Here is a 6,074-nt window from a genome sequence, read left to right on the forward strand (position 1 = left end):
TTTTCAAACGGAGGCTTCTGTAGAACCGAAAGCACCAGATTCAAGTCCCATGGTGGCAAGGGAGATTGCACCAGTGGAACCACGTCGCACCCCCTGAATGAATGTACGCACCAGGAAATGCGAAGCCAGAGGGTGTTAAAAGTAAACCGCCAAAGCCGACACCTGGCCCTTGATGGTACTCAAGGACAAATTATTTTCAATGCCCCTCTGAAGAAAAGTCAAAATCCGAGCCACCGAAAAGGAACGTGGGTGAAACCCCGCTGACTCACACCATGAAATGTACGCTTTCCACGTCCGATGATGTACCTTCCTGGAAGTAAACTTCCTAGCTTTGAGTAGTGTCAGAATCACAGACGCAGGTAAGCCTCTATCCTTCAACATCTGGCTTTCAACAGCCAGGCAGTTAAAGCCAGCGATGGTAAAGCAGGGTGGAAGATTGGACCTTGGGATAGCAGATCCTCCCCGAGAGGCAGCCACCAGGGGGCGTCTGCGACCAGACGCACCAGGTCGGCGTACCAGGACCAACGAGGCCAGTCCAGGGCCACTAGAATGACCAGAATTCCTTTGGCCTCGGTCCTGCGTAAAAGCTGAGGCAGACGCTTGAGAGGAGGAAAGGCGTAGATCAGACGATACTGGCCCCAGTCCACCAGAGGGTCCCGAGACCTGGCGACAAACCTCTGCTCCTTCCCGTTGACCCGGGATGCCATCAGATCTACCTCTGGAGAGCCCCAATGCAGACATATGTATTTAAATACCTCCTGGTGAAGGGACCACTCCCCTTGGTCCAACACTTGTCGACTGAGGTAATCCACCTGCCAGTTGTCCACCCCCGGAATGTGGATGGCGGAGATGGCCAGGACAAAACGCTCTGCCCACCGGAGAATGCCTGCTACTTCCAGGCCTGCTAACACACTCCTTGTTCCTCCCTGGTGGTAGACATAGGCCACCGCCGTGGCATTGTCCGACGATCCGTATTGGGAGCCCCTGAAGTCAATCCGTCCAAAGATCCAGAGTCGGATCACCCGGAGTTCCAAGATGTTGACAGGTAGCCTGGATTCCTCCAGCGACCCTGAGCCAAGCTCAGGCCCAGGACTCCACCCCACCCGGACAGACTGGCATCAGTGGTGACCACCGTCCTGTACAGAGGGAGAAAGGATTTTCCCTGCCGAAGAGCCGGGGAATGAAGCCACCAGATGAGGGACCCTTTGGTTTCTTGACTCAGCCGAATCTGACTGTCCAGAGACCCTGAACATTTGTCCCATTTTATGATCTGACGAGACAGATGAAGCAGGGGAAGGTGGGGGATGCTTCTTGCTAGTCTGCCGCCCAAGAGCCACCTCCACCCGGGACACAAAGGACTCCAGGGCCACCGTCAGTGTGTCAACAGATGGCTGGGACCTGCAGCCTCTGATAGGGGGTCAGGTGGGGAAACATGCTCCTGAGACTCCATAGGGGAAGAAGAGACCCCCCCACCAAGAGCGACCACTGCAAAGGGACAACCCTCACACCGGTAGTGATACCAGGACACCCCACAGCCTGCAGCAGAGAGAGGAAGGGACCCCACCAGACTCACCACCCCACCGGCGTAGCGCTTGCTGCCTCAGGTGTAGACCCGCACACACGTGGCGTCCGAGGAAGAGGATAACACAGGAGCCAGCACCGGGTTAAAAGGAGGAGCTTCCGCCTGCTAAAAACGCCATTTGGGCTACACAGTAATGGCCCCCGCCTGAGCACAAAAAACACCAAATCATGGCCGCCGAGCTACACAAACATGGCCGCCAGCAATAAAAAGTCAGCAGGCACTAGGGGGAAAAGACGCCGGCTACGGAAAAATGGTCACAAGACGCGCTACACGAGGCTGACACAGCCCCAGGAAAGCCCCTGAAAGAGAGGATCCGGGCACCGGACCCCCGGGAGCACCCAGTGCCTCCCCCTCCCCCCGGTAAGCACTGTACCTGGCGGCGCGCACCCCCTGTCCACCAGTACTCATCCTCATCCCCCAGGATCCATAATGGCACCACACTACTTAATATAGAGGAGGGAGGGGGAAAGGGGGCTACCAGGGAACCTCCAGGGACCATCCACCCCAGGAAGAGAGGGTGCAAGGGCGGAGGGAAACCGACCAACCCTGGGAGGGGCCCGTGTCCACCACAAACCTGCCAAAGGGGAGAGGGGGGGCATTTACTCACATACCAAGACCAGGCGGCCACTGCTCCAGACAGAACCTCCTCGCTACCGAAGTGGGGGGGCTGTCGGCCATGAGGGACGCTGCCACTCAAGCCGAGACCTGGTCTTATGCGACCTCACGAGACGTTTAACTCGCAGGGCCAGTCCCCGTCCAATGGGGATATGTCGCGGCCAACCTAGGGAGATCATGCACTCGCTGGCCAGACTGGGGAGATCACTGGATCAAATGTCCAGCCCCTTGCCCAGTCTGGCAGTTGATTGCAGATCTCACCGGAAAAAATCCAGGAAAAAAAAAAAAACAACAAACAAAAAAATAACATTTGCCAGGACTAGAGATCCCAGCAGGGAACTAGGTCCTTACTCCTGACTAGGCAGAAAAAACTGAAGGCCTATAGCAGAGGGGGGGGGGGGGGGGTGTATATCACCTAGGACTGTCTATGGGCGTAGCCAAGTCTTTTTTTCTGCCTAGTGTCCTACTCTTGTAGGGGGCGATATAACCCTATGGTTCTGAATAAGGAAGGGCTGTGTCTGTCAATGAACGAATGAGAAAGGTCATTTAGCAGGATGGGAACTAGCTCCTTCATAGTGAACTGTCTAATTCCCATCCCTCTATATGACCTGTATGATAATAATGAAGAAAGGTAATTTAGCAGGATAGGAACTAGCTCCTTCATAGTGAACCGTCTAGTTCCCATCCCTCTATATGACCTGTATGGTAATAATGAAGAAAGGTCATTTACCGGGATGGGAACTAGCTCCTTCATAGTGAACTGTCTAGTTCCCATCCCTCTATGATACCTGTATGGTAATAATGAAGAAAGGTAATTTACCGGGATGGGAACTAGCTCCTTCATAGTGAACTCTCTAGTTCCCATCCTTCTACATGACCTGACCACTAGGGGCAAACAGGTTATTCTGTGGGATAGGAACTAGCCAGTTCACATTGAGCAAGCTAGATCCCATCCTCAAAATTGACTAGGTGAATCTGCGGGATGGGAACTAGTCGCAACCGTTTCAGGTCCAGCTTTTGTATGTCCTCCCACATGGAACTTCCTGTCTGTTCGCTACATCACTTCCTGTCTGTTCCTCACATCACTTCCTGTCTGTTCCTCACATCACTTCCTGTCTTCCACTCTGAATATCCAATGAAAACGTTTGTTTTAGCAACCATGCTTGAGGATAAATGAATTAGGTATGAAAATTAGTCACTTACACTCAAATAACCCGACGCACGCTCATACTGAACATTTCCCCAGTTACAGGGGGTTGAAACATTTTGTTCATTACCTGTTCTCCCAATCAATATAACCTAACATATTATACAACTTTTAATGGGTGTGGGGGATGGGGCTTTCATTCTATAGAACAGCTGAATGCATCGTCATTAACCAGTTCCGAAGCGCCCATCGCATTTATATATATATACTGCGGCAGGGCGGCCCGGCTGCGCAAAATCACGTACAGGTAGTTTTGGGACATGCACCGCTCCCCGCTGAGATTGGACACAGCAGGAGCATTTGACCCTTTGATCGCCCCCTAGTGTTAACCCCTTCCCTGTCAGTGTCATTTATACAGTGACAGTGCATTTTTACAGCACTGATCACTGTATTGGTGTCACTGATCCCCAAAAAGTGTTAGATTTGTCCACCGCAATGTCGCAGTCCCGCTAAAAAAAAGAGCAGATCCCCGCTATTACTAGTAAAAACAATAAAAAAAAAAAAGAAGTCCCTAAATCTATCCCCTATTTTGTAGATGCGATAACTTTTGCGCAAACCAATCAATATACTCTTATTGGGTTTTTTTTTTTACAAAAAAATATGTAGCAGAATACAGATTGGCCTAAATTTATAAAGAAATTTGATTTCATTAGGATTGTTTTATAGCAGAAAGTAAAATATATTTTTTTAATTTAAAATTGTTGCTCTTTTTTTGTATATAGCGCAAAGAATAAAAAGCGCAGAGACGGTCAAATGCCACCAAAAGAAAGCTCTATTTGTGGGGAAAAAAAAATTATTTGTATACAACGTCGCACGACCGTGCAATTGTCAGTTAAAGTGATGCAGTGCCGTATCGCAAAAAAATGGCCTGGTCATTAAGGGGGTAAATCCTTCCGAGGCTGAAGTGGATAAATAAGCTTTAATTTGAAAGAAAGAAAAAAAAAAAAATGACCTTGGCTAGTTCCAGCTATATCTCCTTTTGTATGTCCTCCCACATGGAACTTCCTGTCTGTACCTGACATCACTTCCTGTCTGTGCCCCACATGACTTCCTGTCTGTTCCCCTCTTCCTGCGTTCCGTCAGATTAGGCGACCCATCGAATCTTGTAACGGGAAGTGATTTTCCGTCACGGCCATCTTGGTACACCCCACACTCAGGGTGCAGTAAGCCTACAGTCTGAAGTCGCCAAGCGGACATCTTTTTACACCCACCGAAGTCTTGCATTTCACACTTATTTTTACCAGTAAACTGAGCTAATATTGTAATGGATCAGATAAAATACCCATTTTTTTATTTCTATTCTTTTATACTACAATGTCTATATTTTTGCATATAAAAGTGCTTTCTTATTCCTTGTTCAAAATGGCCACAAGCAGCACCCCTCGAGTGAAGAATGTGTAACAAAGATGGCGCCTCCATCCAGGACTACACCCAAGATGATGACACCTAGATCCTGGAGGAAGTTCACCTTACATGGACATGACCAATCAGAAGCTACAAGTATCTAGATAATGCTATGCTAATGATGCACTCCTTCACAGCACTAGTCGCTCACCTATAAAACCCCATGTATCCACAAACAATAAAGGAAGTATCACGTGTCTGAGCACAGTTTCAGTGGGGTTCTTCTTGTGCATGCACCAAATTGCATAGGCCCAATCAGGACGGGGACAGATACTCACCAGACGATTGGTCTGGTCCATTTCAATATCGTGAAATACAGGATTTAGAAACCCGTAACACTGGTTTGATGTTGAATTTTAAAAGCAGCCGTCTTGTGTCAGATTAGCAAACGTTTGAGATCGGCAGGCTTGCCGCTGCCTTTTAAAATTTCAAAATGTAAAATGTAAAATTCTAATTTAAAATTGTGACAGGTAGCCAGGATATTAGATGCATAATTTCTGATCCTTGAAAGCCCAAAGGTGCTCCTTTGATTTTGGGCCTCTCTATGCATTTAGGCTGTGGAAAGGTCTCACACATGTGGTATCCTCATACTCGTGAGGCGTAGCAGAATGTGTTTTTGGGTTGTGATTATGCTTATGCCTATGCTGTTAGAAATTTTTCCCAAATTTGGGATGCCTGGTTGGAAATTTCTGGTTTAGCCCCAACAAAGCTGATTCTTTATAGATTACTAAGCCGATTCCCTTTCTGTCTTTTAGCAACCGTAGATCTTATATATACAAAAGTATTGGGAGTCCTGTCTTTACACGCACATGAACTTTAATGGCGTCCCAGGCTTGGTCCATAGGGTTCGATATTGAGTTGGCCCACCCATTGCAGCTATAACAGCTTCAACTCTTCTGGGAAGGCCGTCCACAAGGTTTAGGAGTGTGCCTATGGGGATGTTTGACCATTCTTCCAGAAGCGCATTTGTGAGGATGTTGGACGAGAAGGCCTGGCTCGCAGTCTCCGCTTTATTTCATCCCAAAGGTGTTCCATCTCAGTGGTCATCAACCCTGTCCTCAAGGCCCACTAACAGGCCTGGTGTTATGTATTACCTTGGGGAGATGCAGACTAGAATACTGCAATCACTGAGCAGCAAATTATATCACCTGTGATGTATTTCAGTTATCTTGCAAACCTGGCCTGTTAGTGGGCCCTGAGGTCAGGGTTGATGACCACTGTTCTATTGGGTTGAGGTCAGGACTCTGTGCAGGCCAGTCAAGTTTC

This window comes from Aquarana catesbeiana, linkage group LG08 (assembly GCF_042186555.1).
Source record: "Aquarana catesbeiana isolate 2022-GZ linkage group LG08, ASM4218655v1, whole genome shotgun sequence".
Classification (NCBI taxonomy): Eukaryota; Metazoa; Chordata; class Amphibia; order Anura; family Ranidae; genus Aquarana; species Aquarana catesbeiana.